The sequence below is a fragment of the Mus pahari genome, chromosome 5, assembly GCF_900095145.1.
Source record: "Mus pahari chromosome 5, PAHARI_EIJ_v1.1, whole genome shotgun sequence".
In the NCBI taxonomy this organism is placed as follows: Eukaryota; Metazoa; Chordata; class Mammalia; order Rodentia; family Muridae; genus Mus; species Mus pahari.
Genome location: NC_034594.1, coordinates 101741325 through 101752008, shown reverse-complemented (window position 1 = coordinate 101752008; position 10684 = coordinate 101741325). Strand labels below are relative to the sequence as shown.

At 45.3% G+C, this 10684-nt stretch overlaps 1 protein-coding gene across 4 annotated transcripts in view; it reads right to left on the bottom strand.

Moving 5' to 3' along the window:
- The window catches only part of Mgat5 (alpha-1,6-mannosylglycoprotein 6-beta-N-acetylglucosaminyltransferase), a 277034-nt gene that overhangs the window by 228297 nt on the left and 38053 nt on the right, over window positions 1-10684 (bottom strand). For all 4 annotated transcript variants that reach the window (XM_021197508.2, XM_029538621.1, XM_029538622.1 and 1 more), the window contains exon 2: window positions 5714-5763. The gene's annotated coding sequence lies outside the window, so the exon portion shown is untranslated. The remainder of the gene's footprint in view (window positions 1-5713; window positions 5764-10684) is intronic.

Below are 10684 nucleotides of genomic sequence, written 5' to 3'. Positions count from 1 at the left end.
CTGTGTCTGTCTCCTGTGGTGGTGGACAGGCTGTGACTTCTGGCTGTGTCTGTCTCCTGTGGTGGTGGACAGGCTGTGACTTCTGGCTGTGCACCCTCAGGCCCCTGCTCTCCCCCACCCCCACCCCACCTCTGCTCACCATTCCCAACATGACCACACACTGTGTCCCTGAGGAAGAACGTCTGCATTGCGATGATAAAATTACCCTGCTCAAACTACAGCTCAGGAAAATCAATTCTGGGGAACAGGACACTGGGGGTGGCCAACTCTTTCTCTGAAAATCTTTTCCAACAAAAATATAAACTAACAACAGGATGTAAAAGGAAGTGACATGCAGGTCCTGGGCCACCCCTTCTCTCTCCAGTGACACTCTACTCACTGTGTGTGGAACCTCTCCGTAGCTGACTGTCCCCTCTCCTCAATTCTTCTGTTATTTAAAGCCCAAAGCCTCCAACAGTCCTTTGCTTTCATTGCACTGGTATCACAATCCTATGTTTTTGCTGTGTTAAGTGCAGCAATTAAGGCCTCAGACAGTCGAGGTGGTAATTTTTTCAAATAAAAATTATATGCTTGGGGGTAGGGATGTGTCTCCATTGGTAGAGTGCTCACCTAGTGTGTACAAAGCCCTGAGTTATATCATCTGAACCACCGAAAACCATCTCCACCTACGCACATAGAGTCTCAAGGCCAGCCTGGCCTATGAAGTAATGAGAAGAACCGCACTCATAAATCATCCTTTATTCTTACAAAAGTTCAAGAAGGCCACTATTTACATCATTTTTAAAATTAAGCAAAGTATCTTCTATGGACTACAACATCATTTGCTAAGCATTACACTCAATACATATTTTAATTTTTTATTATTCATTTATTTTTATGTATTTATTTTGGTTTTTCAAGACAGGGTTTCTCTGTTTAGCCCTGGCTGTCCTGGAACTAACTCATTGTGTAGACCAGGCTGGCCTCGACCTCAGAAATCCGCCTGCCTCTGCCTCCCAAGTGCTGGGATTAAAGGCGTGCACCACCAAAATCCTTCAGGTTTTTGGCCAGATGGCTCAACAAGTAACCATGCTTGCTATCAAGCCTAACTTGGGGAGTTTGATCGTCCACACATGGAGGAGGGAGTGGAGGATGGAGAGCCCTAACTCCTGCAAGGGGACCTTTGACTTCCACGTGCATACCTTAGTAGGCAAGTGTTCACACACATCCAGTACCTAAAATGTAATTTAAAAATTAGGCCTCAACTGCTCACACAGAGACGCAGCAGGGGAAAACCTCCAGGTCTACACCTTTGCCTTTAGAGTCTCGGATTCTGCTTACCTTGCAAGTCTCTATTGAAACACAAGGCAGGGCTGTCTCCTTCGTCAGGAACTTGCAATGTAAGCTGGACTGTGTGTCTGTCAGTGAGCCCCAGGGTTCTGCCTGTCTCAGCTTCCTTAGCACTTGATTCTTTTAAAGATTTATTTTTATTTTAGTATCTGTATTTGATTTTAAATATGCCTTTGAGTATCTTTTTATGTTTAATATGTGTATCATGTGTCTGTGTGAACATATGTATAAATAAATGCAGTTGGCGACAGAGGCTAAAAGAAGATGTCAGGTCCCCTGGCCCTGGAATTATGGGTGAGCTGCTAGATCTGATAGATCCGAGTGTGGGAACCAAGCTAGGGTCCCTCAACAAGAACAGTAACCATTCCGAACCTCATAAGCACAGAGCCCTTTCGCCAGCCCCACACCAGCTTCTTCTCTTGTACCCCGATATGGTTTCTGGGGCTAGAACTTAGACCCTCATGCTTGCAAGGCAGGTATGTTGTCACTAAGTCATCTTCCAGACCTGGGTGTTCAACCTTTTACCATGTAATATGATGTTGTCATCTGCAAATACATCAGGCTTCATACATATCCATCCTGGGGTAGATGTGACCTTAGGCTGAAAGAAGGACAGGCCAGTGAGTGTCACCTGGTCCCATTATGATTACACGGCCGGGAGATGTGGTTTGTTGCATCTGAGCAACAACCACCAGACCATATTCTATCACATACACACTAGTGTAGGAGGAGATCTCAAGTCAAAGTCACAAACATGGCTAGGGCAGCAACTGAGTGCACACAACTTTCACACCATCATCCCAAAGTCAGAGCATCATTAGGATGAGCCCCTAAAGTCAGGACTCTGTGCTACCCAAGGGTACCTACATAGATAGTGACTCACAGCAGCAATGACTGAGCACTTAGACCTAAAATACATCGTCTCTTTCAGAAGTCCACATCATCAGTGGCTTTGTTCAGAGTCACCCTAAAACTATTACACACCCAGTCTCATTCCTCTCATTCTGCCTCTCCGGTCTCTCTGAACTAAGCGCAAAGAAAGGCTTTAATCTGTGTTCTGTTCATTTCTATGGGGCAAGAACGGGCACCGTTATAAGGCTATTACTGCCATCTCTTTTTTATCAAGTCCAGTTACCTCTACTGCCTCTCACTGTGGGGTCCCTCCCAGGATGGCCAGGGCTCCTCCACTTAGTGCTATCTACTTTTAAAGACCCAGAGTCTCTCTCAATTCATAAATACCTGCATCCTTTTTTTTTTAAATCCAATTATGGTTTAAGACACTGGGCCAGTGCATCCGAGCCACTGAAGGCCTGCATGACACTGGCCTTCAATGTTGCATTTTATTTCCAAATTCCCATTGTTTTCTTACCTTAGAGAATAAAAATGTCACCACTAGGCCTGATTTGATAGCTAGTTTTCAAATACAGCCCAGGACCACTTGATTAGGGGTGTTTCCTTCAGTGGGATAGGGCTTCCTAGATCAATTAGCAATTAAGTCATTTGATCTAGGTGGTCTGTCAACTGAGGGGTTTCATTCACCCCACTCTAGGCTGTGCCAAGCTACCAGGAAAAGAAAACTAGAACAACCTGTTTCAAAGCATAATATGGATATCGCTTGAGGAAGAACACCCAGGTTATCCCTGGGCCTCCACAGTTGGGCTCGTAACACACTCTCACTCTCTCTCTCTCTCTCTCTCTCTCTCTCTCTCTCTCTCTCTCTCTCTCNCACACACACACACACACACACACACACACACACACACACACACACACACACGGGGTCTAGTTGGAGATCTTCAGGTAACTCAGGACTTGCCCTCAAAGAAGATTCAAGGTATCTTAGGTACACAACCATTTCTCCTTTCTCTCTTTTAGCATTCTGGCCATGAGGTGAGTAGACTTCTAAAATCTGCTACCATGGTACACTATCTCCCCATAGGCCAAACCAACAGGGCTGACCAACCGTGAGCGAATGCCTCTCAAACTGTCCAAATAAGTCTTCTCTTCATAAGTAGATGCATCACAGGCATATCTCACACTGACAAATTGCTGTCATCCTACATCAGCAGACAGGACTTGGTAACAGTGGAGAGAGAAAGAGGGTGAGTCGCTCCGCCACTCAGGGCTATCCATGTGTGGAAAGGCCATGTGCCAAACCTACCGAAGGCTATTTAAAGGGCGATAAGAAATGTAAAGACATCCATGATGTGTATTTCAAGCTGTAAATGTCACTGACGGCCGAGTCGCTGCTTATGGATCTCCTCCAACACCAAGCTGACGACAACCCAAACCAGCGGCTCTGGGGGAAGCTGACAGACAGCTGCTCTTTCAGTAGTCTTGTTTGGTAGAGCCAGGAGGGCCCTTAGAAGGTGACTAACTAATGGCATGCCGCAGTTGGAGGGGAGGGTGTTATGTGACAACTTTAGGTGGTAGGAAGACGTGTGCCAGGAGCCCTACGTGTCGCCAGCACACCGCCTGGTTCATGAAGGCTGTCAAACCACACAGTGGTAGAGAAGAGGTCAGGAGGGAGGTATGGAGACTGCCAGAAGAAAAACACAGTATATGAAACAGAGTTTCATGTAGCTCAGGCTGTCCTCAAGCTCACGAAGCAGCTGAGAATTACTTTGAACTTGTATTGGAGGGTAGAGACAAAATGCACACAGCTCTGCCTTCCCCAAGGCCAGCCTGCTGCTGAGAGCAGCCATCCTTGGCCACCCCTGGAGAACATGGCCTACCAGATACCACTAAACCAGTTTCCTGGAGAACGAACCCTGCAGAGAGCAAGCTCAGTTGCCCAGTTCCTACAATGACTCTCATTCTCATTAAGCGGTTGTGGGCATTCAGGGTTAGGGTTAGGAATTCAGTGTGCTTGCTGCCTTTCAGACAAAAAGAGAATTAAAAATTCCATGTCCTTTGAGATTCAAAATGCCTTTGAGTTTCTAAAGGAGATGTATCCTATTTCCCTGATTTCTCCCAGAGGGACAGACTCTCAAGGTGACAGCTAGAGAGAAACCACAGATAAAAGTCACATGGTCACGTGACTTTTTAGTGCTAACTTTAATGCTGTTATTCACAGTAAGCCATTCTGAGGGCAAAGCCTGGGTGTTTTTGCTACTATGATATGGTTAGAGTCTGCGTGTGTTCAAAGACCCACATACATTAAAGAGATAAGAATTAGAAACGTTTAATGCTGCATTGTGTTGACCCCATAACCTTGACACCCCAAATCTCAGCCTTTGAAGCCTACATGTTTACTCCTAGTTTAACAAGATAATGCTGGGGTTGGGGGGGGGGGCAAGATATGAAGCACCACAGGGGATCCAGACACTTGAAAGACATATTCAGCAAACTGTTTTCTCTACAAAATAGATGCATTATGGGGGTCAAGGAAATGAACTCCTTCAGTAAGGGCTCCTTATATACCCAGAGCTCAGGGTGAAGGGACTCTAGCCAGCCCCAACACAGCAAACACAGCTCTGGCATGTCTTGCCCTTCTCCCCCAATTCCCTCTGCTTTGTTTTTAATTAAATGACATTAAAAAGCCATTAGATCCCATTTCTAGAGCTAGCTACCAAGGTCTATTCCTTATTTGGCCACTTCCTCCTCCTGAGGCTGACTACCTAGGTCCAGCTATCAAAGTACTCAAGTCCAGCAATCAAAAGTCCCCTTTGGCTCACCTAATGAGCATGCTCAGTTAAAAGTCAATACCTCATACTAACATGGGGCCTGCCCCTTTACCTTTCTACACCTCCATTTTCCTATGGACCATATCTGCTTCCTCTTTATCCAGAAGCAGCCCTTTGTCCTACTCAAGAGCCAATATCCCTGCCTCCTATCTCTTGCTCCTTTCCCCTTCTCCTCTGTCCCCCATCTCTTGTCTTTGTCTCTTATTCCCTGCCCGCTGTCCTTCTGAGGGGAATCAATCCCCTTTGTGCTGAGACCTTGGTCTGGGGGTTCTGAGGTGATACCAATCACTTCACACAGAGACTATCCAACCATTCTGTGTATGTGTGTTTGTGTTTGATGTATGTACATGTATGTGTACTTCTTTTTGAGACACGATTTCATGAGGCTTAGGCTAGCCTCAAAACCTATATATAGCCAAAAATGACTAAACTTCTGATCTGCCTACCCCCCCTTCTGAGTGCTGGACTTACAGGCATGCTATAACTACTACATATGGTTTTATATGATGCAAGGGATGAAACCCAAGGCTCTGTGAATGCTTGGTAAGCACTCCACTAAGTTGGTGACATCTTAATGCAGTGCCTATAAATGCTGATATTTCAAAAAGATAAGATCCGACTCAAATTCTTCATCCTCTCCCTCTCTACTGTGATCTCCTTGTTCAGGCAGGATGCATATTTGCTGACACAGTACTTACATGGCCTAATGGACCCTCCTCCGAAGTCCACTTTCGGGTAGGAGTCACTCCTGAAAGGAAAAAGACAAAGACAGCTTTAAGTTCCTCTGTTGCAGGGACTGAGGCATCATGTGGAGAGGCTGTCAAAGAGCTTGTCCAACCTCTGTTTCTGACCCTAAGAAGTAGTTCTCTTCTTCAAAGGCATTAAGACAGAGATTAGAAGACAGCTCCGCAGGCAAAAACGTTCCTCGCAATCATGAGAACCCACCCTTCTTCATCTAGAACCCATGGGAAAAACCAGGAGTGTTGGTGGGCACTTCTAATCCCAACTATGGCAAAGATGGAGGCAGGCAGGTCCCTGGGGCTCGCTAGATGGCTAGCTCAGCCTTTTGGGTGAAGTTCCAGGCCAATAAAACACTCTGCCCCAAAGAAAAGCAGCCGGTGCCTGAGTCGGTGCCTGAGTAGGGTAGAAACAAAGCTACCCTTAGTTAAGAAAGGAAGTCTTAACTAAGACTTCTTAACACCTGCTCTCAGCGGGCACTAAAGCCTTTTACCAACTCCAACATGTCCCTGACTAGAGCACATTAACACATTAACACACAGTGCACACAGAAACAAGCTCACAATGGCTCTGCTACAAAATGAGAGTTGGCAAGAGGACAGAAAGACGACCCAATCCCAAGGATGAAAACATGACTCAAACACACTCCCTCTGTCTGTCTGTCCGTCCATCCATCCATTCCCCTTACTCTCTCTCTCTCTCTCTCTCTCTCTCTCTCTCTCTCTCTCTCTCTCTCACACACACACACACACACACACACACACATTCTCATATTCTCTCCCCCCTCACATACACACCAAACAAACAAACAAACAACCATCTCTGATAGCCAAGCGATGTTTCCTATAAGAATTATTAAACAGTCAAGGCCCCTGTAGGAGGGAAGGAAAAGATCTGACTTCATTCCTTCACACACACATTCAAACCAACTGGTTACGTCTTCTAAACCTGATCAACTCATCCTTATTCTTAAAGACTTCATGAAAAAGTGTGCTCTAAAATAGATTTCTTTTTTTTTCTTTCTTTCTTAATCCATGTGGGGACAGTTTCCTCTTTCTAAAAACCATGGCATAGAAGGATTTACAGAGTCAACAACTTGATCCCTGTGAGCAAGCTATAAGCAAAACCAGAGTGGGGTGGGGTAGAGGCACCTTGGATGCAGGCTAAAACCTCAACTGTTTCAGATCCACTGTCTCTAGGAAGCAGTCAGGACTCAGTAAATGTTTACTGATGGGTGGGGCTGAATCCCTGCCAAGAACTAAGTGAACCCTTTTCAGGTGAGCCTCTATCCGACACAGCTCCAAGTGAAGCGAAGGAAGGAATGCTGAGAAAAGATTACACTAAAGAACAGAGCTACTAATTCTCATGACTCCAGTTAAATGGAGATGCTGGGGATGTGTGGGGAGATGAGGGGCATGGGTTCTATTTATGTGGGACCGTGTGTGTGTGTGTGTGTGTGTGTGTGTGAGAGAGAGAGAGAGAGAGAGAGGAGAGAGAGAGAGAGAGAGAGAGAGAGAGAGAGAGAGAGAGAGAGAGAGAGAGAGAGAGAGAGAGAGAAAGAGACACATGCATGCCTGGTGCCGGATAAGGCCAAAAGAGCGTACTGGATGCCCTGAAACTGGAGTTACAGATGGTTGTAAGCCTCTGTGCAGGTGCTAGGAATCAAACCGAGGTCCTCTGTGAGAGCCGCAAGTGATTTTAACCACTGAGCAATCTCTCCAGCCTCTGCCTTACTTTTCTGAAATAGGGTTTCTCATGAAACTAGGAGCTCACCAACTTGGCTAGGCTGGGCAGCCAGTGAGCTCCAGAGACCCTCAGGTCTCTGTCTCCCCCCAGCGATACGGTGACAGACGTATGCCACTGCACCTGGCTTTTTATACGGGTGCTAGGGATCCAAGCATGGATTCCCAGGTTTAAGTGACAAGCCCTCTATGGGTTGAGCCATTTCCCCAGTGGCCTCAAGTAATTACATTTTTCTAGAGAAAATTCCTCAAAATGTTGTCACATCATCAAAATTATGTCACATGAGCAAAATCTATAGGTCAACTATGAATCACACCACTGGTAAAACTGTCACTTTCAAAGAACTGTGAGTGACATAAACACTTCTAATTAATTTTTGATTACACGTATGTGTGTGGGTATGTGCTCTACATGAATGCTGGTACCCACGGAGGCTAGAAGAGGGCATCAGACCTTCCAAATCATGTGGGTGCTGGGAACCAAGCTCATGTCCTCAACAAGAGCGTGGGTGCTGTTAGCCACTGAGCATCTGTAGCCCCAGTCAGGACTTTTTAAACCTTCACTTCCCCAAGAGCTTTCAAGTCTTGATTACTTTTCTAAGGCAACAGCCAGATAGTTAAGAAGTAGCTTAAATATCAAACAAGCTACTTCCCAAATCATGGAAGGAACACTGGCTCTGGGCATTCGAAAAGTTTGTGGTCAGTGAGAAGTAGAAGAGATGTTTATTTCCACCCTGGGTAATGCTTTAATGGCCAAGTAATCTTAAATCTCATTTCCCGAAGAGCCATGTACATAACCCCAATCATTCCAGACGGCGCCATCTCCTACCAACTGAGCTCTGTCCCCAGTCCTGGATTTTCCTGTTTCTTAATTACCCCTAAACTATAAAAGCATTCACAGGGGTCATTTGGTGACATTTTATAGCCATTCCCAGGTCTGTCTGTAAAGAAAATGATAGAGGAGGTCGTGTCCCCTTCCTATATTTCAAAACTGCCCAATGCTGTCATAGTTTCTTTTCTTTTTTTTTTTATTTATTATTATTTATTTTCATATACAAAAAGATAAACCTTGAGATACTTCTAGACTTTTCCTCCTATTCTGTTGGGGCTGTGGCTGCTGTCATAGTTTCTATCAAGCTGACACCCACTTTATCCTGGGCTTATGCACTGATGTTCCACACATACAGGGTCTACATGTAGTCCAGGCTGGCCTCAAACTCCATCCACAGCCAAGGATAATCTTGAACTTGTGATTCTTCTACCTCCACCTCCAGAGTGCTAAGATTAAGGCATGTACCATGTGGTTTATGCGAGGCTGGGCATAAACCCAAGGCTTTGTGCATGAAAGGCAAGCATTCTGCCAACTGAGCTATGTCCCAGACCTAGATCTTCCTCTTAGTTACATCTAAACGATGAAAGCGTCAACAGAGACCATGAGAGCAGGGTTTAATTGTGGAAGAGGAAGAGGCTGCAACCTCAGAGGATGGTGGGGAACAACATAGTCAAGACAAATCTCAGGCCTCCAAAAAATATGGTGAAGACTATTTAGGAAGATAGCGAATGCCGACCTATGGCTTCCACACAGGTTTGTCTACCTATACACATGCACGCTCCCCCCCCACACACACACACATGCTCACTGGTGCACACCTTGCATAAACCTACAAATCAGGAATTATGATGGACCTCAGCAATGAGTGATTTGGGGTATGCCAAAATTTGAGATTTACCACTCACAGCAATTACCACGGGAGCTGGGCTATGACACTTGAGAGAGGTCTCTTGCTTACACAACTCTGGTCCTTTTTTCTGCTCCTTAACAGCTCGCTATAGGATGATGCCAGCCATTCCTCTCTATTTTTAATTCCTCACGATGAGGCTGCTGCTGATTCACTCAACACCTTATGCTATCACTGAAATAGTAAGGAGCCTTCTCTCACGCCCTTAATGGAAGGTGACTGCTGCCTGCTATCCCTAGTGTAATCGCAGGAACACTTTGGTGGCAAAAGCGTGTCCTCTGTCACCCTCAGTAAAAGCTGAGTGAGGAATTATAATTATAATTATAACTCCCCATCCTTTTCCATGATGCGCTCACCATACTGTATCCTGTGAAATGCAGCTTCCCACACGTCACAGGAAAGAAAGGGGCGAGCATGAGATCAAGTGTAGTGTACTGTAAATAGAGATCAAAACTGCATCTCCTAGGGCAAGCCTCCCACTATTGACAAGAAGCAAATTGGCGACAATGGTGTGGCTCCTCTCATTTATCTACAAGAAATATATTGGAAAGAAGAAAGTCCGTTGATTTAATGTTTCCTAGGGGTCTTTCAGTGACCTCATGACAATGTACTGACCAATCATCAAAGCAGAAGGAACACAGGGACATGTCCCAAATACCTTCACTATACCTTTGAATATGTTGAGGTATTTGCTAATTCAGAGAAGGGACCTGCTGTGAGGTCTCCGATGAGTTGTGAATACCAACAGGTTATTAATTTCCCTTTGCTTTTTGATGAATTTCACACTTACACTGCACAAGAAAGGAGGTATTAATGATGTCTGGGAGACAAGGCTGGGTTCCGGTAACATGCTAAATCAACCTCAAGTGTGAGCAAACAGAGGACCCAGATAAGGAAATGATAAAGGAAACTGCTATGAAAATGTTAATACACAGAAACCTGGGGAGTTTAAACGGAAGGTCTAGTTACTTCTCTTCCCTGCAGAGAGATGAAAACACTGGAATTCTGAAGCCAGTACTACTCAACTATTTCTTGATATCAGAAGCCATGGGTTCACTATCAGATAGTACTGCAATTCTTAGCTTCATAAGAGTCCCTTGACATGGCATTCAGTCCAGTCACATCCCCTCCGTGTCTTAAGTCTCCTTGATGACCATGCTACAAAGTCTAGTTAAATACATGGCAGGAACAATGCATCAACAGGCATGAAGAAAAGAAGATTTCAGTGCTTGCTTGATACATGTGAATCCTTCTACTTGGGAGGTAGAGACAAGAGAATCAAAAGTTCAAGGCCATCCTTAACTATATAAAGAGTATGAGTCTAGCCTGGGCTACTTGAGACCCTGTCAAAGAAAGAAAGAAAAGAGAGAACAGAAGGAAGGGGAAGAAAGGGAAAAGGAAGAGAATGGAAGGGAAGAGGAAGGAAAGGGGAGGGGAGGGGAGGGGAGGG